Below are 24,305 nucleotides of genomic sequence, written 5' to 3' on the forward strand. Positions count from 1 at the left end.
ACTAACACGATGTAGCAGATGGGTGCTTCAGGCCAATTCAAAGTACTGCTGTTGTTTCTACATCTGATTGTACAAATGATGCTTGTATATCCTTAATACTTCCCCATCCACAGTGCCAGAGGAGATTCTTCCCCATGAGGAAGAGCTATAGATAAATGCTAGTGAGAGAAGCTCCCCTGCTGTGTATCATCAGTGAGTGGGTCAAGACAACATGTAATTGCCCTACCCATTGATGTTCAAAGTTTTCAATATATAAAAGATGTCCTGTTGGCTGGCAAATCAGACACCTCAGTCTCCATGGTCCTGCCTGTGCTGTTACCACACCTCTGCCAGCCAAATCCAGGGCCCTACTCAACAAGTAAAGTTTCCTGGGATTATGTGGGTGGATTCACAATGCCCAAGCCCTTTGGTGATCAAGGAACAACAGCTGCCTCCTCAGCCTCCCACCACCAAAGAGAAAGCCTAGCACCTTGCTACACTCTTTGGGTACTAGAGACAGTATATGCCTGGGGTGGCTCATCGTGACCAGGCTGAGCTACAGTCCCCAGAATGCACAAGGGATATTCTCTCCAGAATGTCAGAGGAAGAAGGGGGCAGTGATCATTTTGTAGCATATTCATTTTGTAGACATAATTAAAGTCCATAATCAGCTGGCCTTAAATTAATCAAAAGGGAGATTTTCCTGGGCGGGCCTGACTTAATCAGTTAGAAGCCCTTTAGGAGGACTTCCCTGGTGGCTCAGGCAGTAAAGAATCTGCCTGCAATGCAGGAGACCTGGGTTGGATCCATGAGTTGGGAAGATCCCCTGGAGGAGGGCGTGGCAACCCATTCCAGTATTCTTGCCTGAAGAATCCCATGGACTGAGAAGCCTGGTAGGCTACGGTCCATGGAGTTGCAAAGAGTTGGACACAACTGAGCAACTAAGCACAGCACAGGACATAGGTATCCCTGAGCTCAAAGAGTCCAAACTACAGTGAGGCCTGCGCTTGTTCTCCCTCCCCCTGGGTCCTCCCTCCTGACCGCTGCCTGGGACCACGAGCCTTGGTTGGCGTCTGTGGGGTCCAGTCTGCTCCTCATGGGCCCTTCCTGACTGCTGGCCTCTGGATTTCCAACCTGCTTATCCAGTCCCCACCATGGAGTAAGTCAATTCCGTGTGTATGTGTGTGTGTCTGTGTATTTTGTCCCTACTGGTTCTGCTGCTTCTCCAGTTGAACCCTGATTGATACAGTCCTCACATGGACACTCTACATGGTCTTTTAACCTACAAGGCAGCATCCTGAGTGGTGCCCAAATCAATTGGCTGCATCAAAAGTAGTCCAACAAGCTGCCCTACATGTCTAACTTTGGTTCCCACAACCCAACGACCTCGTTGAGGTACCAGTCTCTGTGGCTGATGATTTTGCAAACTACAGCCTCTAGCAAAGGGAGACAGCCTCCATTCGGAGGCACTCCTTTGTGTTTGGGGCTCCTCACCTCCTTGACACAGCTACTGACTCAGCAGGACACTCTGTTCACCGAGGTTGCCCTAAATGCCTGGACTTAGTTCACGGATGGTTTGGCTAAGCTCAAACCCAGCAGTGTCCACGGGCTTGGAATGTGACACACAGATTTTTGTGGAGGTGAAGGGAGGGAATTAACCTCATCATTGAAGAACAGAACAACTTGTACCCCAGGAGATACGAGTGGGAACGATCATTCCCTAACAATCTTTCATCTTTCCAAACTGTCCCGGAGCAGTTCACGTGAAGCAAAACACCCTGACAAGCTTCCCCAAAATTGGTATAAGCACTTCAAATTTAATTGACTCCTGAATTTGCCACCCCTGACAGATGGCTCTGACCCCAATGTGATCACTGTTACCAAGAAAACAAGTGTCTTAGAACATCTGTCCCAGCTCCTGTACTTCTCATACAAGACATCTGTCCACACCTCCAGACATCTTCTCCACCCCATTTCCACAGCCACTGCTCAGCATATCATGTAACAGACAATGACACTCAGCAAGCAACCTAAACAAACAAGACAGACTGACTGCCGGCCCTCATGCAGTGCCTCCAAAAACAAGGCCTAAATGCAATAATGTGAACCCAAGTGATACATTTGGGTTGAGCGGGTCAAGGGTCATACTGGAGGCCCTGATAACCTATGTGTTCCGAACCACGTGAGTACCAGTTGCAAACTGTAAAGAAATTTTTTTCCAGGGATACCAAATGCACCTCCAGGCCTGTGACTGGTTGTATGCGTGAATGTGTATGTGTGTATGCGTGCACATGCACACCACTTGCCTCTCTCCCAAAAAACAGGTCTAAGAACACACATGAGTAAGATCTCAGATGACCAGCAACTAGATTAGAGGTAGCAATCTCTCCAAAAGAGCTCTAGGGAACTCAGGAAAGCTTCTAGGAGGGTTAACTATCTTAAGTAGACCCTATGGACAGTTTCCCCCACAGTGAGCCATCCAATCAGAAAGGGTGGTTTGAAATCCATCCCCAGCTTAAGCTAAAGCGATAAGTAACACCACGTCATCCTGCAGGTTAGCAAGGGTCACTCACTGGCCAGAGTGGCTATGGGTGGCAGACTCTAGACTCCTGCCTTTTGCCCAGGATAAAGTCTCTGCCAAGGCTAATACAAGCTGCTGCACCTGGATTGATGTCTTGTACCCAGAGGGAAGATCAATACAGAAACTTAAAGAGAAAGGGCCCTGGTTTTTCAAGGCCCATGGTTGGTTTCTGGGATTTGCTCAGGACCCTGGTGGTATGGTGGAGGTCGATACAGCAGGTTCCCCTAATCCTGCTGCTTGGAGTCTTACTGACAGTAGTCCTAATGAAATGCTGTCTGAGATGAACAGAACTGATTTAGTCCCAGCCTGTCAGTAGATTAACCAGACTGGCTGAGAGAGTGGCATACTCAGAGGAAAATTCACTGGAATATGCTATAGAAATGAGGAGTGGCTCTTGCCATGTGTGCTAAGTCACTTCAGTCATGTCTGACTTTTTGTGACCCCATGGACTGTAGCTACTAGGCTCCTCTGTCCATGGGATTCTCCAGGCAAGAATACTGGAGTGGGTTGCCCCTTCTTCAGGGGATCTTCCCAATCCAGGGATCAAACCGCATTCCTTAGATCTTCTGCACTGGCAAGCGGGTTCTTTACCACCAGTGCCACTTGGGAGTGGCTCCTAGCCAGAGACAATTTTCCATGAGTCTGAGTTTCTGCATATCTTACTGAGCAGAAGCACTGGCGGCCTTTGTTCTCAGCTATCTTTTCTCAGGATATCTATATAGTCTATGGCCTTGGAAGATAGTATCTGCCCCCAGCATAGGGCTGGTATGTTTACTCTGCTGATCCAATTCCCCACCTCCCATTCTCTCTTCAATCTATTCTAAAGAAGACTTTAGAATAAAGGTTCCTAATATTGTACAGGAGTCGGTGATCAAAACCATCCCCAAGAAAAAGAAATGCAAAAAGGCAAAATGGTTGTCTGAGGAGGCCTTACAAATAGCTTAGAAAGAAGTGAAAGGCAAAAGAGAAAAGGAAATTTATATGTTCATCTGAATGCAGAGTTCCAAAGAATTGCAAGGAGACATAAGAAAGCCTTGCTCAGTGATCAATGCAAATAAAGGAAAACAATAGAATGGGAAAGACTAGAGATCTCTTCAAGCAAATAAGAGCTACCAATGGAACACTTCATGCAAAGATGGGGACAGAAATGGTAGGGACCTAACAGAAGCAGAAGATATTAAGCAAGAATATAGGATATTAGGAAGAATATACAGAACAACTACACAAAAAAAGATCTTAATGACCCAGATAACCATGATGGTGTGATCACTCACCTAGAGCCAGACATCCTGGAATGCAAAGTCAAGTGGGCATTAGGAAGCATCATTACCAACAAAGTTAGTGGAGGTGATGGAATTCCAGTTGAGCAATTTCAAATCCTAAAAGATGATGCTGTGAAACTGCTGCACTCAATATGCCAGCAAATTTGGAAAACTCAGCAGTGGCCACAGGACTGGAAAAGATCAGTTTTCATTCCAATCCCAAAGAAAGGCAATGCCAAAGAATGTTCAAACTGTTACAAAATTGTACTCATCTCACACACTAGCAAAGATATGCTCAAAATTCTCCAAGCTAGGCTTCAACAGTACACAAACTGAGAACTTCCAGATTTAGAAAAGGCAGAGGAACCAGATATCAAATTGTCAACATTCGTTCCATCATTGGAAAAGCAAGAGAGTTCCAGAAAAACATCTACTTCTGCTTTATTGACTATGCCAAAGCCTTTGATTGTGTGGATCACAGTAAACTGTGGAAAATTCTTCAAGAGATGGGAATACCAGATCACCTTACCTCCCTCCTGAGAAATCTGTATGCAGATCAAGAAGCAACAGTTAGAACCAGACATGGAACAATGGACTGGTTCCAAATTGGGAAAGGAATACGTCAAGGCTGTATATTGTCACCTTGCTTATTTAACTTATATGTAGAGTACATCATGAGAAATGCTGGGCTGGAGGAAGCACAAGCTGGAATCAAGATTGCCAGGAGAAATAGTAATAACCTCAGATATGCAGATGACACCACCCTTTTGGCAGAAAGTGAACAGGAACTAAACAGCCTCTGATGAAAGTGAAAGAGGAGAGTAAAAAATCTGGCTTAAAACTCAACATTCAAAAAATGAAGATCATGGCATCAGTCTCAGCATTTCATGGCAAATAGATGGGAAAACAATGGAAATAGTGACAGACTTTATTTTCTTGGGCTCCAAAATCACTGCAGATGATGTCCACAGCCATGAAATTAAAAGACACTTGCTCCTTGGAAGAAAAGGTATGACCAACCTAGATAGCATATTCAAAAGCAGAGACATTACTTTGCCAACAGAGGTCCGTCTAGTCAAAGCTATGGTTTTTCCAGTAGTCATGTATGGATGTGAGAGTTGGACCATAAAGAAGGCTGAGTGCCAAAGAATTGATGCTTTTGAACTGTGATGTGGGAGAAGACTCTTGAGAGTCCCTTGGACTGCAAGGAGATCCAACCAACCAATCCTAAAGGAAATCAGTCTTGAATATCATTGGAAAGACTGATGCTGAAGCTCCAATACTTTGGCCATCTGATGTGAAGAACTGACTCATTGGAAAAGACCCTGATGCTCAGAGAGACTGAAGACAGGAAGAGAAGGGGGCAACAGAGGATGAGGTGGTTGGATGGCATCACCGACTTGATAGACATGAGTTTGAGCAAGCTCTGGAAGTTGGTGATGGACTGGGAAGCATGGCACGCTGCAGTCCATGGGGTCGCAAAGAGTCAGACATGACTGAGTGACTGAACTGAATAGAACTGAAAGACTTTGCACTCACCCCTCAGTTAAAATAGCAGAGGTCAGATCCACTGAATACATTTCTCTCCTTTTCTTCATATCCCTTTGATCACACTCAACTTCTTAGAAGCACTCAACAGAGCTGAAGAACCTGCTCATCCTCGTCTGCCTCTCTCCAGCTGTCTATTACTGCACTTTTCCTTTCCTAGATCTTCTCCAGGCTCCTCTCCTCTCTGAGACCTTGAAATGTTACTGCTCCTCTGACCATTCTCTCAAATACATTTCCAGACCTAAGTTCAAAACTCAGACATCAGTGGGCTACTTAAATCCTCTAGTTAGTTATCACCCCAGGCATTTAACATATCCCAAACTGAACCTGGCAGTTAAATCTGACCTCAACTCCTAGTCCTAAATTCCCCATCTCAGTCAATTACACTGAGTTACTCAAGCCATCAGCAGAGCATTCCTCCTTCCCTACTCTTTAGCTAATCCAGCAAATCTTCTCAGCTCTTTCCCCAAAACTTATCTTGAATTTCCCCATTTCTCTCCACCTCCATTACACTAGTCTAAGCCTCCACTCTCACTGTCTCTACTGAAATAATAGAAACTGGTCTTGGTCCCAATACCAGTCCAGTTCTCTCAATCCATGTGACATATAGCAGCAGGAGTGATCTCCATAATATGTAAATCTGAATATGTCTCCCCTGCTTAAAATTCTTCACAGGCTCCCCAGAGCCCCTAAAGGAAAGAAGTGAACTCATCATTACGCCAGCTAGTCCCTGCATGGTTTGGCCCTAGACACCATCTCCCCCTATGCCACTGCTCAACAATTACACTGGTCCTCCTTTGGTTCTTCCAATACATCCAGCTTTCTGAATTATTCCAGAAACTAGACAACAGGTTGTTCTCTAGCTTGAAACATTCTTGCTTTTTCTAAAACTGGATCCTCCCTATCAGGAGGACCTTTTCTGACTGACTCAGCTCCACTTATTATTCCTTTGCTCTGTTTTCCCCTACTATAGAACAATAATGCTTGAAGAAGAGCACTTGTTTTTAATACCAATTCATTTATTTCTGATTTTTAGGTGAATGTTCTTGTGGGTATTACTGTGTTCTCCCTAAAAAGACAAGTTGACAACCTAATACCTACCCCTTCCTCAGAATGTGACCTTACTTGTAAATGCAGTTGCTGAAGATGCAACTCATTAAGGTGAGATCATACTGGGATAGGCTGGGCCTCATATCCAATACAACTAGCGTCCTTATGAAAGCAGAGGGCCTTGTAAAGACAAGCACACAAGAAGACCACCATGTGAAGATGGGGGACTGAAGTGATGCCTCTACGAGCCAAGGAATGCTTGGGGCTACCAGAAAATAAGAGACAAGGAACAGATTCTCTCTCACAATCTTCACAAGCAATCAGGCTTGCTCATTGATTTTGGACTTCTGGCCCCCAGAACTATGGGACAATAAATATCTGTTATTTGAAGTCTCCCAGCTTACGATACTTTGCTATAGCAACCCTAAGAGACTAACACAAATGCCAAATTGCAAAGACATATATAGAAGTGAAAGGTGTTCTTACAGAGGGAGGCAGTGGATAAAGGGGCATGAATGACAGTTTTAACATTTGTCTGCTTCAACTAAAACTTTCATTTTTGAAAGTAACCTAATTATTAAAATATGAACAACAGGAGTTCCCTGGTGGTCCAGGAGTTATGAATCAGCACTTGCACTGCAGGGGGCATGATTTGGATCCCTGGTCCAGGGAACTAAGATCCTCCATGCTGCATGGTGCAGAAAAAAAAAAAATACATATGAGCCACAGTGACAGTGAAGCCTCACTACACAGAAATGTCATGACTTATAGGAAATACATATATATTTGGTCCTCATCCACAGTTCCTGCTCACAGTTTCCAAATCTCTTAGAATCTCCTGAACAATGGAATGGAATTTGGTCTCTCACCCTCAGTTTCTGAAAACCACTCCAGGGAAGATGACTCTTGGGGTCTATACAAAGGTGGGGGCTGTGTTAGGAAAACTAACTTTCAGTCCCACCCTGTGCTGGAAGTTGAATCGATCACCACTGGCCAGTGATTTAGTTAATCATAACCATGTAATGAAGCCTCCATAAACAACTCCAAAGGACAGCTTTTTGGATCTTTTTCAGAGATCTTCCATGTTGGGGAACCAGAACACTTCCACATGCCCCCATGCTCAGCTTCATCAGCCATGACAACAGAAGTCCCTTTGTAGGACCTCAACCCATGTATCTTGTCTGACTGTTGATGTATATCCTTTAATATCCTTTTATAATAAGTTGGTAATCTAGTGAGTAAACAGGTTTTCCTGAGTTCTGTGAGCTCTTCTAACAAGCTAATTGAACCCCAAGAGGGAGTTGTGGGAACCTCTGATTTACAGCCAATTGATCAGAAGTATGGGCTGCAACCTAGACTTGCAGCTGGCATCCTGAATTGGAGGGGTCAACAGAACCTCCAGTCTGTAGCTGGTCAAAAGCACAGATAACAACTTGTGTGACTGGCCTCTGAAGTGGAGAGCAAACTTGTGCAACTGAGCCCTTTGTCTACGGAATCTGATTCTATCTGGACAGGTACTGTCAGAACTGAGTTGAATTTGTGGATACCCTCCTAGCATCAAGAACTGCTTGTTGATGTGGGGAAGGCTCCATATATGTACACTGGAATTGAGTCTAGGAACCCAATTCAACAAGCCCCCCCCCCCCACCAAAAAAAATCTCTATTATTACACCAATCCGTATTAAATGGCACTGCAAACAGTTCCTGAAAAACTACAATGGAGTCAATGAAGAAAAGTCACAGATTCCTCAATCTCAACTCTATGATCATTTATAACAAGGACTGGGGCAAGTTATCCCTAATTTTGTTATGAATATGCTTCAAGGTTTTTGCTTTAACAAAGTGCATTAAGGATGATAATAATAGCTACTCGGAATGTGCTAAACGCTTTAGAAATATCATTAGGTTCAGATCAGTCGTTTAGTCATGTCTGACTCTTTACGACCCCATGAACCGCAGTACGTCAGTCAGGCTTCCCTGTCTATCACCAACTCCCGGAGACCACCCAAACCCATGTCCATTGTGTTGGTGATGCCATCCAACCATCTCATCCTCTGTCATCCCCTTCCACTCCTGCCCTCAATCTTTCCCAGCATCAGGGTCTTTTCAAATGAGTCAGCTATTTGCATCAGGTGGCCAAAGTACTGGAGTTTCAGCTTCAACATCAGTCCTTCCAATAAACAATGATCTTTAGGATGGACTGGTTGGATCTCCTTGCAGTCCAAGGGACTCTCAAGAGTCTTCTCCAACACTACAGTTCAAAAGCATCAATTCTTCGGCACTCAGCTTTCTTTATAGTCCAACTCTCACATCCATAAGACTACCAGAAAAACCACAGCCTTAACTAGACGGACCTTTGTTGGCAAAGTAATGTCTCTGCTTTTGAATATGCTGTCTAGGTTGGTCATAACTTTCCTTCCAAGGAGCAAACATCTTTTAATTTCATGGCTGCAGTCACTATCTGCAGTGATTTTGGAGCCCAAAAAAATAGTCAGCCACTGTTTCCCCATCTATTTCCCATGAAGTGATGGGACCAGATGCCATGATCTTCGTTTTCTGAATGTTGAGCTTTAAGTCAACTGTCTCACTCTCCTCTTTCACTTTCATCAAGAGGCTCTTTAGTTCTTCAATTTCTGCCATAAGGGTGGTGTCATCTGGATATCTGAGGGTATCGCTATTTCTCCTGGAAATCTTGATTCCAGCTTGTCCTTCATCCAGCCCAGCATTTCTCATGATGAACTCTGTATAGAAGTTAAATAAGCAGGGTGACAATATTCAGCCTTGACGTACTCCTTTTCCTATTTGGAAACAGTGTGCTGTTCCATGTCCAGTTCTAACTGTTGCTTCCTGATCTGCATATAGGTTTCTCAAGAGGCAGGTCAGGTGGTCTGGTATTCCCAGCTCTTTCAGAATTTTCCACAGTTTATTGTGATCAACACAGTCAAAGGCTTTGGCATAGTCAATAAACCAGAAATAGATGTTTTTCTGGAATGCTCTTGTTTTTTCAATGATCCAGCGGATGTTGGCAATTCGATCTCTGGTTCCTCTGCCTTTTCTAAAACCAGCTTGAACATCTGTAAGTTCACGGTTCATGAACTGCTGAAGCCTGGCTTGGAGAATTTTGAGCATTACTTTACTAGCGTGTGAGATGAGTGCAATTGTGCGGTAGTTTGAATATTCTTTGGCATTGCCTTTGGGGCTGGGATGAAAACTGACCTTTTCCAGTCCTGTGGCCACTGGTGAGTTTTCCAAATTTGCTGGCATATTGAGCACAGCAGTTTCACAGCATCATCTTCCAGGATTTGAAATAGCTCAATCGGAATTCCATCACCTCCACTAGCTTTGTTCGTAGTGATGATTCCTAAGGCCCACCTGACTTCACATTCCAGGATGTCTGGCTCTAGGTGAGTGTGAGTGATCACACCATCATGATTATCTTGGTCGTGAAGTGCAGTAAGCCAGGCTTTCTTCCTGCTACAAGATTTAATGCGATCACGACGGTTTGTGGGCTTGCTTATCCTATCACGACGGTTTGTGGGCTTGCTTATCCTGGAAATAGCAGCTTTAATAACCACAATTACTTCTGTTACTGTGGCAGCAATATCATTGACTCAACAAGTGCATACTGCCCAATATGTTGATACCATGTCTAAAAATGTTTCTCTAACTCTAGCAACACAGGAAGCTATAGATAGAAAGTTGGAGATGAGGGTAGATGCCTTGGAAGAGGCAATAATGCATATTGGGACTGAGTTACAGGCTTTAAAAGTGAAAATGGTTCTGTCTTGCCACACTGATTACCGGTGGATATGCGTGACATGTTTGAAGGTGAATGAGACAGATTATGAACGGGAAAAAATCAAAAATCATATCTCAGGTGTTTGGAACAGCTCTGACATTGGCCTGGACTTAGGGAAACTTCATAATCAAATACAGACCCTGGAACACTCTCAACTGGATTTTACCGCTGCTGGAGCAGCTAATGACTTTTTTCACACTTTCTCTAACTTCATTTCAGGAAAAAACATTCTGTCTAATCTGTTGGTGCTTTAATTTTGCTTCTCATAATCATTCTTCCTTGTATTGTCAGGATTCTTCAGCAGAACATTCAGAAACTCGCGACTGAGCTGCATCTGGCTGTTTTAAGAAATAAAAAAGGGGGAGATGCCGGGAGCCATCTCCCGGCATATTGCATATTGAGTGCAACACTTTCACAGCATCATCTTTCAGGATCTGGAATAGCTCAACTGGAATTCTATCACTGCCAGGAGCCAGCATGAGGAACTCCGCCCGTGGCAAAGGTCATGAGGAAGGAGGCTTGGCATACGCAAAGGCGGGATCAAGCCTCAGGAGTCCCCCTGGAAATTCTCGAGCATCTACCCCCAAAACCAGAGTCTGCCTACTTTCTGCTTTGTGCTCTCACCTATACCTCTGACTTTACAGGGGGCTGTCCCCCACTACCTCTCTCTGAAAAAAGAGTTAACTTACAGCTCCAGTTAATAAAGTTCCTGGGTGTGATAGTGTTTCAACCTACAAACTCCTTTGGAAGTCCTCTAGCCTGCCTGAATAGGTTTTTCCGGCCATGTGATTGTTCAGAGCTTCCCAACTGTGAGAGGCATGAGATGTTCTAAACTGTCTAAATACAGATTCCTTTGAGCAGTTGAAAGATTGATTAGAAATTGTATTGGTGAAGGGTTTTTCACTTGTTGGGCCAATGTTTGCTGCTAAATCTCCATATCCCTTACCTGCTGTGTCCCTGGCAGTGTATTGATTAATATAATTGGTGTAAGTAGTAGCTTTAATGTTTGTAACCTTGGACCCTTGAGTTAATTCTTTTTCTTGTTATAGCCCACCACACCTTTGCCCTGTAGGAATGCAACTTTATCTAATGCTTTTGGAGGGTGGCACCTGACTAATCACCTTTAGAGAAAAATAAGTTTTCTGAAGAAAGGGTCTTAAAATGTTAACAGGCCTCCGGGCCAGAAGATGATGCAAATCACCTAAACTTTTGCATATGATAAGTCTGCAGGAAGAAAGCCTGGCTTACTTCATGACTCTACCCCTTCCCCCATTATCCTCTATGCATAACTTAAGGCATAAAAACTACTTTGGAAAATAAAGTGCGGGCCTTGTTCACTGAAGTTGGTTTCCCCATGTCGTTCTTTCTCTCACCTTCTGGCTGAATTATTCAGCCTCTTTTCTTCACTAAATTTTCTCACTGAGCTATCCTTATTTAACCACTCTTTATATCTTTAATTCTATCATATCCTGATCGCCAAAGCCGTCTCCCCTTCGAATTCCCTGGATCCACCGGGGCTGGACCCCGGCAGTGAAGATCTTTTTTGTACACTTCTTCTGTGTATTCTTGCCACCTCTTCTTAATATCTTCTGCTTCTGTTAGGTCCATACAATTTCTGTCCTTTATTGAGCCAATCTTTGCATGAAATATTCCCTTGGTATCTCTAATTTTCTTGAAGAGATCTCTAGTCTTTCCCATTCTGTTGTTTTCCTCTATTTCTTTGCATTGATCACTGAGGAAGGCTTTCTTATCTCTCCTTGCTATTCTTTGGACCTCTGCATTTAAATAGGTGTATCTTTCCTTTTCTCCTTTGCCTTTCACTTCTCTTCTTTTCACAGCTATTTGTAAGGCCTCCTCAGACAGTCATTTTGCTTTTTTTGCATTTCTTTTTCTTGGGAATGGTCTTGTTCCCTGTCCCCTGTACAATGTCACTAATAATCCTCAATTACCTATCAGCAAAGCAGGTGCAACTGCCCCTATTTTGCCGATGAGGAAACAAAGGATATGTGAGTCTAGAATAACACAGCTAATTCAGTAGCAGAGACAAGACTAGAACACATGCCTTCCATCAAGAGCTACCTACACACAAATAATGTATTTGGCAGACTCTACTAAAGAACAATCAGTGTCACTGCAGCAACATTTCAGGTACTGTTACACATAATCAGAAAATACTGTCATGTGCTAAGTCACTGTAGTTGTGTCTGACTGTGTGACCCTATGGACTAAGGGACCCTTCGGACTCCAGGCTCCTCTAAAGCCAGGGATTCTCCAGTCAAGAATACTGGAGTGGGTTGCCATGCCCTCCTCTAGGGGATCTTTCTGACCAAGGGATCAAACCCATGTCTCTTCTACCTGCATTGACAGATGAGTTCTTTACCACTAGGGCCACCTGGGAAGCCCGAAAATACTGTTAAGATAAATTCAAAACTTACTTTTTGTATCACCCATCCCAGGAAGGATGCTTTTTAAAATAAATTGTTTCTAAGTTAATATTTTAAAACATACATTATATTAAGCACTAGCTAAAGTTGGATTTGGCCTTACCGAAACTCACTTTTTGGGCTTCCCAGGTGGGGCTAGTGGTACAGAACCCACCTGCAATGTGGGAGACACAGGTTCGATCCCTGGGTCAGGAAGATCCCCTGGAGGAGGAAATGGCAACCCACTCCAGTATTCTTGCCTGGAGAATCCCATGGACAGAGGAGCCTGGTGGGCTACAGTCCATAGGGTTGCACAGAGTCGGACATGACTGAAGCCACTTAGCATAGCACAGCACAAACTCACTTTTAATGGCAAACCACTTGGCTTGTATTTGACCACTTGGCTTCTTTTTTTTTTTAATTGAAGAAGTTGCTATAGAATACTATATAAGTTATAAGAGAACAACATTTTTTAAAGGTTATACTCCACTTATTACAAAATATTGGCTATATTCCCCTACCACTTGGCTTCTTAAGAAGAAAATAATCCTGCTATTGAATTTGGGAGGTTGTAAGCTTCAACCACATGAAACAACCTTCAAATAGCCAAAAGAGAACTAATGCTCTTCTGAAAAGAATGGAGAACACTGAGTTTTTATTCAACTTTAAAAGCCACAACTTGGGTTATGAATTCAGAATCTAGTCTAACTCACGGAGAAACTAATGATGAATTTTAAGTGGCACTATTCTTCATTTCTGTGTCTAGGAAGATGGAGTAGATGTATCTTTCCCTATATGTCCTGATTAAAATACAACTAAAAATCCTGAACATTATCTATAAAACAAATGTAAGAGGATCAGAAAGGTGGAGGGAGGGCAACAATTAGCTAGGGATCTACAGACCTAAGGAACATGGTGGAGAGGTCCCTGGGTTTTCATATATCTCAGACACAGAGCTGAAGAAGTCAGCAACCCAGAATCACAAACAGGTGCAGGAAAAGGAAAAAAAAAAGCTTGAACAAGTCTTCTCTATCTAGCCAAAGGACCAGGAAAGGGGCAGCCTAGCCAAGAAAGAAAACTTTTAGACAAAGGAGCCCTCTAATCCAGCCAGAAATCACATAAGAAACTGCTGCCCAACCCCCACTAGCAAAGGTAGAGCTGGAGCCTAGACTTCTACCCTCCCCAGGCCTTAATGAGGAGCCCCAACCCCCCCGCCAGGGTCACATTAGAGAAGGCTGAGTAGGGAGCTGGATAATCACCAGCTTGACTCCTCGGCATCCTGGAGTCAGTAAAGAGCTCAGACTCCCACCTCCACAGTAATAAAAGGCCCCCGCCTTCCCCACGGGGGCGCTGTGGAGAGTTTAGCTAAGCTACTACGTGATACTGCTGCCCCAGCAAACATTTTGTTTGGCTGTGTAGCCCCACGAGGACCTTAAACTGAAACTTGCCCCCTCACGGAAGAATGTGCCCTAGATAACAGCCCTGAATCACAAAGAAATACAAGCTCCTGATAAGACTTCCCCCACAGCCCTTGTGATCACCAGTTTCCCCTGCCTCCAGGGCCTGCCCTTTGACACTCCTTAGATAAAACCTCCACAGAGCTTACTGGAACCCTGCATATTTGGTTTGAACTGATCAATCCAGTGTTAGCCAGGGAACCCCAGGGATTCCACCCATAGACCACGTGTTCCAGGTCTTACAGCTCACTCTCTCCCTGTACTCAGTCTTGACCTCCTCCCCATGTGGGTCCTCGAGTAGTGCCATGTACTTCCTTCAGGACGGGTGAGTAATAACGATCTCTATTTCAACTTCTCTGTGGTCCTCCGTTGACCACAGCTCGCCATCCAGCAACCTGTGCTCCACTTCACAAATGTTAATATTAGTGTCACAGGGGGCCTGGTGAAGAGTCAGAAGCTTTCATCTCAGGAACCTAGAAAAATAAAAGCAAAACAACCCAAAATAGGCAGAAGGAAAGAAATAATAGAGGACAGAAATCAATAAAGTTGAAAACAGAAAGACAATAAAGAAAAAATCAATGAAAAAAGGGCTAGTTCTTTGGAAAGACCAAAAAAATTGACAAATCTTGTGCAAGACTGGCCAAAAAAAGAGAGAAGATCTAAATGATCAATATCAGAAATGAAACAAATATTCGCTAAGACTCTGTACATTTCATAAGGGAATACTATGAAAAAATCTACATACACACATTTCACAACATAGGTTAAAGGGGCCAATTTCTTGAAAAACACCAACTACCACCATTAATCCAATAAGAAATAGATAATCTGAATGGAACTTTTAAGGAAACTATTAAGGAAAATCCATAATTTTGATACTCCCAAAAGAGAAATCTCTAGGCCCAGAAGGTTTCACTGAAGAATTCTACACATTCTCTTCTAGAAAACAGAATAGGAGGGCACATTTCCTAATTCATTTTATGAAGTTAATAGTTACAGGATAACCAACCAAAGGCACTATAAAAACAAAAGCCACAGACCAATATTCTCTACAAATCCAAGGCAAGTATATATACACTCTCATCACTCTTATTCAATATAGTTATGGTTCTAGAACATAGTTCTGGAAGTTCTAGACATAGACAAGTTTATTCTAAAATTTATATGGAATGAGAAAGGAACTAAAATAACTAAACAATTCTGCAAAAGGAGAATAAAGTAGAAAGAATTAGTTTACCCAATTTCAAAATTTATTATACAGCTACAATAATCAAGACTGTGTAGTATTGGTGGAGGAACAGATGCACAGATCAACAGAAGACAGGACCCAGAAAAGACCACATAAATATGCCCAAGAGATTACAGACAAAGGTGCAAAAAGCAATTCATTAAAGGAAAGATATCTTTTCAACAAATGGTGCTGGAACAATTAGACATCCAAGGTAGGGGAGGGGAGGAGAACCTCAATCTAAATCTTATACTTTATACAAAAATTAACTCAAAATAAATTATGTGAATTTTAAAATGCAAAACTATAAAACTTTTACTAAAAAAAAGAGAAAATTCTCAGAATCTAGGGCTAGGTCAAAATTTATTATACATGACACCAAAAGTGTAATCCATAAAAGAAAAAACTGGAAAAACTGGATTTCACCAGAATTAAAATTTTATGGTTTGTGAAAGACTCTGTTAAGATTAAAAAAAAAAAAAAACTAAAAATTGGAAGAAAATATTTGTAAACCACATATCCAACAAAGGAATAGTATCTGGAATATATTAAGAACTCCCAAAACTCAACATCTAAAAAAATCCAATTTAAACACAATCAAAAGATACAGAAAATTCAGAGAAGAGATTATACATGTGGCACAAATACACACACACAAAGATGCTCAACATCATTAATAATTAGGGAATGCAAACCTAAAACCACAATGAGATACCACTACACACATATAAGAATGCCTAAAATAAAAAATAGTGATAACACCAAATTCTGGCAAGGATGTGGAGAAACTGGATCTCTCCTTTACTACTGGTAGGAATGTAAAATGGTACAGACACAATGGCAATTTCTTACAAAACCAAATATGGAATGGCCATATGGCCCAGAACTGCACTCCTGGGCTTTCATTCCAGAAAAATGAAAACATTCACAGAAAAATCTGTACATGAGTGACTAGCAGCAGCTTTACTGGTAACAATTAAAATGTGGAAACAGTGCAGATGTCCTTCAACAGGTGAACAGTTAAACAAACTGGTTCATCTATATGATGGAATACACTCAGCAATAGGAATTACTGGTACATACAACAATCTGGATGAATCACTAGAGAATTATGATGAGTAAAGAAGCCAATCCCAAAAGGTTACAAACTACATGATTTCACTTATATAACATTCTTGAAATGACAAAATTATAGAACTAGAATAAATTGCTGGTTGCCAGGAGCAGAGGAAGAGTCAGGACAGGAGGGAAGTGGTTGTGGCTATCACAGGGCAATAAAAGGACGATGATGAAAATGTTCTGTATCTTCAACCTATTATTGCCAATATACTATTTGTGGTATGTACAATAGTTGTGCAAGCTGTTACCATCAGGACAAAACAGGTAAAGAGCACAGAAGGACGTCCCTGCTGTCCAGTGGTTAAGAAACTCCACACTTCCACTGCAGGGGGCACAGGTTTAAACTCTGGTTCAGACCATGAACTCCTTATTGCCAAATTCAGACTTAAATTGAAGAAAGTAGGGAAAACCACTACACCATTTAGGTATGACCTAAATCAAATCCCTTATGATTATACAGTGGAAGTGAGAAATAGATTTAAGGGCCTAGATCTGATAGATAGAGTGCCTGATGAACTATGGAATGAGGTTCGTGACATTGTACAGGAGACAGGGATCAAGACCATTCCCATGGAAAAGAAATGCAAAAAACCAAAATGGCTGCCTGGGGAGGCCTTACAAATAGCTGTGAAAAGAAGACAAGCGAAAAGCAAAGGAGAAAAGGAAAGATATAAACATCTGAATGCAGAGTTCCAAAGAATAGCAAGAAGAGATAAGAAAGCCTTCTTCAGCGATCAATGCAAAGAAATAGAGGAAAACAACAGAATGGGAAAGACTAGGGATCTCTTCAAGAAAATCAGAGATACCAAAGGAACATTTCATGCAAAGATGGGCTCGATAAAGGACAGAAATGGTACGGACCTAACAGAAGCAGAAGATATTAAGAAGAGATGGCAAGAATACACAGAAGAACTGTACAAAAAAGATCTTCATGACCCAGATAATCATGATGGTGTGATCACTGACCTAGAGCCAGACATCCTGGAGTGTGAAGTCAAGTGGGCCTTAGAAAGCATCACTACGAACAAAGCTAGTGGAGGTGATGGAATTCCAATTGAGCTATTCCAAATCCTGAAAGATGATGCTGTGAAAGTGCTGCACTCAATGTGCCAGCAAATTTGGAAAACTCAGCAGTGGCCACAGGACTGGAAAAGGTCAGTTTTCATTCCAATCCCAAAGAAAGGCAATGCCAAAGAATGCTCAAACTACCACACAATTGCACTCATCTCACACGTTAGTAAAGTAATGCTCAAAATTCTCCAAGCCAGGCTTCAGCAATATGTGAACCGTGAACTTCCTGATGTTCAAGCTGGTTTTAGAAAAGGCAGAGGAACCAGAGATCAAATTGCTAACATCCGCTGGATCACGGAAAAAGCAAGAGAGTTCCAGAAAAACACCTATTTCTGCTTTCTTGACTATGCCAAAGCCTTTGACCGTGTGGATCACAATAAACTGTGGAAAATTCTGAAACAGATGGGAATACCAGACCACCTGATCTGCCTCTTGAGAAATCTGTATGCAGGTCAGAAAGCAACAGTTAGAACTGGACATGGAATAACAGACTGGTTCCAAATAGGAAAAGGAGTTCGTCAAGGCTGTATATTGTCACCCTGCTTATTTAACTTATATGCAGAGTACATCAGAAGAAACGCTGGACTGGAAGAAACACAAGTTGGAATCAAGATTGCAGGGAGAAATATCAATAACCTCAGATATGCAGATGCCACCACCCTTATGGCAGAAAGTGAAGAGGAACTAAAAAGCCTCTTGATGAAAGTGAGAGTGGAGAGTGAAAAAGTTGGCTTAAAGCTCAACATTCAGAAAACGAAGATCATGGCATCTGGTCCCATCACTTCATGGGAAATAGATGGGGAAACAGTGGCTGACTTTATTTTTCTGGGCTCCAAAATCACTGCAGATGGTGATTGCAGCCATGAAATTAAAAGACGCTTATTCCTTGGAAGGAAAGTTATGTCCAACCTAGACAGCATATTCAAAAGCAGAGACATTACTTTGCCAACAAAGGTTCGTCTAGTCAAGGCTATGGTTTTTCCTGTGGTCATGTATGGATATGAGAGTTAGACTGTGAAGAAGGCTGAGCGCCGAAGAATTGATGCTTGTGAACTGTGGTGTTGGAGAAGACTCTTGAGAGTCCCTTGGACTGCAAGGAGATCCAACCAGTCCATTCTGAAGGAGATCAGCCCTGGGACTTCTTTGGAAGGAATGATGCTAAAGCTGAAACTCCAGTACTTTGGCCACCTCATGTGAAGAGTTGACTCATTGGAAAAGACTCTGATGCTGGGAAGGATTGGGGGCAAGAGGAGAAGGGGACGACAGAGGATGAGATGGCTGGATGGCATCACTGACTCGATGGACGTGAGTCTCAGTGAACTCCGGGAGTTGGTGATGGACAGGGAGGCCTGGTGCGCTGTGATTCATGGGGTCGCAAAGAGTTGGACACGACTGAGTGACTGATCTGATCTGATCTGAGAAGCTAAAGGTTCCACATGCCTGGTGGCCAAAAAAATGAAAAACATAAAACAGAAGCAATATTGTAACAAAAGCAATACAGATTTTAAAAATGGTCCACATCCAAAAAAAAAAATCAAAAATAAGCAAATAAATAAAACTGTATTATCTCGCTAAGAGTCGGACACGACTGAGGGACTTCACTTTCACTTTTCACTTTCATGCATTGGAGAAGGAAATGGCAACCCACTCCAGTGTTCTTGCCTAGAGAATCCCAGGGACAGGGGAGCCTGGTGGGCTGCCGTCTGTGTGGTCGCACAGAGTCAGACACGACTGAAGTAACTTAGCAACAGCAGCATTATCTCCAAAGGAATTATCAGCCACATCATTTGTCATCAAATATTAATATTTCTATTTTTTTGTTGTTGTTGACAGGCAATAGGAAAGCGCACTAGAAAATTCATCTGTAACAACCTAGTTTCAAAGCATTTACCAAGCACTTGTCACATGCAACTAGGAGCTAGGGAAACAGGCAAAGTGAGGAAGACAAAGTAGATTTAGAAGAGAGTTCATACTTCTAGTGAAGTTGAACAGGAACTACAGTACTGAACTTAAGTTATCTTTGTAGAGCACTTCATTATGCCTGCCCACATTCGTAAGTATTTCTAAACAGAACACAGGTAGCAGCTCACCAGTGCATGACCAACTTATAAGTAACTTTCCTTACTTCTTAACTCCCAGCCAGTGAAGGTCACTTCCTGCCAGGAATACCTCCACCTCTACCCAAGCCCTGGTCTTCATGTCTCAGCTAAGCCCAAACCACGCCCCCACCCCATGTTGGCTGGGCAGAAACAGGACAGGGGAAAGGTGAGACTCACACACTCATGTGTCTTACACCCATGCCCATTCTTCTCTCACCCAATTGCTCCAAATATAAATACCCAAAGGAAGAAAAGAATGGCAAAGGGGAAGGGCTGGTTAAGATCTCTGGTAACCAGGCCTCCTCTTACCAGTTTTTTCATCAGAAAAGGAAAAGAGACAAAGGAGGAGAAATGGCAGGGGGGTGGGGGGCAGGCAGGAGAAGAAAAGCTATGGTACATTTTCACCTCAGCTGGCAGTTCCCCCCACCTTCACAAAATAAAAGCCACAACTCTATCCAGCTCTCCCCACTCCTATCCCAGCAGCAGTTCCCAAGTGCCTCTGAACCCAAGCCTCCCTAAAATCAAGTTCCCTTACCAAGTTTATGGTTAATCTCTCTATCCAAAATTTTATTCCCTGTTTTATCCCCTCTGACCTCAATTGGGTGCTGAGCACTAAGAAACCAGAGTCAGATGGCTACAATCACTGTTACTGATAACATCTTTCTAAAATTACTATTATAGGTATCATCATTAATGAAGAAACTCAGGTTGTTTCTCCAGGACAACATGAGCTAATAGACCCCCAGGCCATGGACTACCTGGCCAGAGAACGGTAAACCAGAGCACCCTGACTCCTGAAAATAGAAACTACAATTTTAAAATGTCACAGAAATGATTAACCCCAGTCTCTTATGCCAAGAAACCAGAAAATACAAAATGAATATAATTCATCATTTGTGAATACACTAACTCTTGCCTTCTAGTAAAGCTTTACCGTAACGCTTTTGGTAATGATTTTCACATTTTAATGACTAGGTTACTCTTAGAAATTAGAGATTTAGTTTATACCAAGAAACATAATATTAAACTACTATTCACACCCACTGGGCAAGAACTGCTTTCACCTCTTAATATAACTTGCCTGGCTGGCTTTACACCGACACCCAGCAAGTGAAGCCTGTGAGCAGCCAAAACTGGAAAGACAAGGATGTGGGGGAAACTGCAGTAATGGTAATGGCCCCTCCACTAACTAGGAGGGTCAAGTGGGCGACACGTCGTCAGGTTCTCATCTTCCCTTAACATTTCAAGTGTTCTATTTCCAAGACTGAGGGCAGAACATAGAGATGACATAGCCCTTCCACCAGAGTTCATCTACTTTACTCTAGCTCATAGTTTCACATTTAGTTCTAATAAACTTGGTTGGTTTCTAAGTTCATGGCTAATCAGAAGGAAAATGTTTCATAGAGAGAAAAGCACTCTGTTCATTCACCCACCATTTAAGTGCCAGATACTTGGAGACAGAGCACTAACTGATACTCAGTAATCCCTATCCTCCCTGACTTAGGTAGGGCAGGGGTTCAGACAGTAGAGGAGTAAATTAAAATAAAAGTAATTGTAAATAAAATAATTACAAAAATAATTACTAACTGTGATAGCTGCTAACAAGAATATGAACAGAGCTAACAACCTTGTTCTTTCTTGGGATATGAAGACCCTTCCAGTAGTGTCAAATGTAGAATCAAAAAATTCGGGGCTTCCCTGGTGGGTCAGTGGTAAAGAATCCACCTACCAGTGCAGGAGACATGGTCCCCTGGTGCAGGAAGATGCCACAGAGCCAACTAAGCCCGTGCACCACAACTATTGAGCCCATGCTCTAGAGCCTGGGAGCTGAAACTACTGAGCCCATGTACCAAAACGACTGAAGCCTGCACGTGCCCTGGAGCATGTGCTCCACAAGGGAAGCCACTGCAATGAGAAGCTCTTACTCCACAACTAGAGAGTAGCACCTGCTAGCCACAACAAGAGAAAAGCCTGCCTGACGACAAAGACTCAGCATAGCCAAAAACAAATTATTTTTTTAAATTCATATCATCTACTGACCCCAAATATACTCTAAAATTTACTTTTAAAAGTTAAATACCAGCTGCTGACTTGTTACCCTCTCTTTATGTTAAAAGCTGAATGACATTCCAATTCCCTAGAGCAGAGATGGTTCAGTTCAGTTCAGTCACTCAGTCGTGTCCGACTCTTTGTAACCCCATGAATTGCAGCACGCCAGGCCTCCCTGTTCATCAACAACTCCCAGAGTTCACCCAAACTCATGTCCATCGAGTCGGCGATGCCATCCAGCCATCTCATCCTCTGTCGTCCCCTTCTCCTCCTGCCCCCAATCCCTCCCAGCATCAGGGTCTTTTCCAATGAGTCAACTCTTCACATGAGGTGGCCAAAGTATTGGAGTTTCTTCAGCTTTAGCATCATTCCTTCCAATGAACACCCAGGACTGATTTCCAGGGCATAAAGCAGTATTTGCATAGGTGAGGGAAGGAAGCACAAAGTAAGCATGCCTTCAGCTATTTCGAAACTTGGCCTAGGCTGGATCCCCTAACAAGGAAAAACATTCTTCCTTCTTCTCAAGATCACATAGCACCCGGTTCCCTGGGATCTGCAATCACTACTAGTTCTGAGGCAGGAGGCAGATGCCACAGCTCCCCTCCCACCCACCACCCCAGGGTAAAGCAATTGAAGATTCATTCTCTGTGGACCAGAACTCCACGTGGAGAAAAGCAGGACAATTGAGAGAGGAGGCTGTTCCCTGCCCAGACCACATATTTCCCATTCTTGAAGTCAGGAGGCTCCCCAGCTACATACGTTGTATGTAGGTTCTGTGGAGGTCAAAAGGGGAGTGATGATAAGAGATGTTCTACCTTTAGGCCTTTTCGGTAGAAACTATCTTGGCTAAGAGATACATATACACATGTGGGAGGATCCTGAGATGTATCTGAACCAGGCAATTCAAAATGACTGGCCAACAGAAACTTGGAAGAAATGCCCCATAAAAGTAATTCAAATTACCACGAAGGCACAACTCAGGGACTCTCTCTGTCCACTCGTGTCTCTATCCACATATAATGTACTCTTTTTCCTCTTAATAAATATTCCACATGCTTCACTACTTTCTGACTTCATTGGAAATTCTTTTCTGCAAAGCTGAAGGGCTGGGGCCCTTGTCACTGACCACTGGCCTAGTGGCTAGGATTTGGGGCTCTTACCACAGCGACCTGGCCTCAATCTCTGGTTAAGGAACTGAAGCCCCACTTCAAGCTGCTGCAGACTCAGGCTCCCTGAGATTAGCTCCATACTTCTGTCACTTTAAGCAACCTGGGCACAAAACCACCATGTGGAAGGTCGGTTTTTTCAAGAAATGTGGCATATATTCCAAAGAAGCAACCAAAAAATCAACCCCACTTAAGCTGGAGATTACCAAGTTAATTTAAAACACTAGCTTTGCTTTCTGCAATGTTGAACTTCAGTCAAAATTCAATCACACTAGCCAACCTTGGAGGAATAAAAAGAAAATTCCATTTTCAGAGGTACCTAATCTTTTCAAATGTGCCAAACACAACACAAACACAATAACTTTGTGTTTACCCATGTCTCCTGAGGCTCCGCACTGCAGGCAGAATCATTGCCATTGAGCCACCAGGAAGCACAAAACCTACCTACTAGAAAATATATTTGACTGCAAATATGATCCACACAGGGAATAATCTGAATTTCATCAAGGAAGCTGTAAGCACCAAATGATGGAGACAAAAGTGAATCCAAGTTTCATATGGGGCTAAGGGCAAAAAGACAGTTCTGAATTGTCATTTTGGAAGACACTCACATCTCTTACAATTCAAATGTAATTTTCCCCAAAGTTAGCTCCAAAATTTGTTAATTCGTTTGGCTTTGCTTTCTCAAACAAAATTACACATAGGCTGAAGACTCAAGATGTGCTCCCTGCTATTGCATCTCCATTTTTCCCCTTTTTATAAAGCCTGATCTCCATTAAGTTAGTAAGTTATATCTGAAAGCATCTACCTGGCCTTTCTTTAAACACCTACAGCTATAAATTAATGTGGGAAGGATCTGGAGGTTGATCTGCAGTCCACTCCTCCTTACAAATTAGGAATTGGAGAGGAATGGTCTCTCTTTATCAAAAGATTACAGGAGACTTATTTTCCATCAATTCCCTCCTTTCACCTAGCTCCTTTGTAGCTGCAGCCAGAAAATTCTCCCTTTGGTCTCTTAGGTATCACCTTCAAACTCCCCCACCCACCTCTCTCCCATGGAGACTATCAGCCTCTGCAACAACTTTGCAAAACTGCCCTAGTCTTCTTATCCTCTGCTCAAAAGCCTCTAATTCACTCAGAATAAAATTCAAGGTTCTGCATCATCCAGCCAGCCTGTCACCTCCTTAAACTTCCAGCCTCATCTCCTATCCTCCCCTCACTCCCTGCTCAGACATTTACACTCATTTCCTGCCTGGAATGCTTCCTCTTGAGGGGCTTTCTCAAAAGTTATTTTCCCTTAATCCTTCACCCTACGGTCTGGAGTGTGTAAGTAACCTGACAAGACTTCAGTACACACTCGTGAACGAAGGAAAGTCATAACAGATGTCTGCTGAGCACCTAGTCCGGGCCAAGTCTGTTAACGTGAAAGTGTTACTCGCTCGGTTGTGTCCTGCTCTTTGCGACCCCGTGGTCT

At 42.8% G+C, this 24,305-nt stretch overlaps 1 protein-coding gene across 3 annotated transcripts in view; it reads right to left on the minus strand.

Annotated features, from left to right (window-relative positions):
- C2H2orf76 (chromosome 2 C2orf76 homolog) overlaps positions 1-24,305 on the minus strand; it is a 106,632-nt gene that overhangs the window by 59,465 nt on the left and 22,862 nt on the right. The window lies entirely within an intron of this gene.

Source organism: Bos indicus x Bos taurus, chromosome 2, assembly GCF_003369695.1.
Source record: "Bos indicus x Bos taurus breed Angus x Brahman F1 hybrid chromosome 2, Bos_hybrid_MaternalHap_v2.0, whole genome shotgun sequence".
Taxonomy (NCBI): Eukaryota; Metazoa; Chordata; class Mammalia; order Artiodactyla; family Bovidae; genus Bos; species Bos indicus x Bos taurus.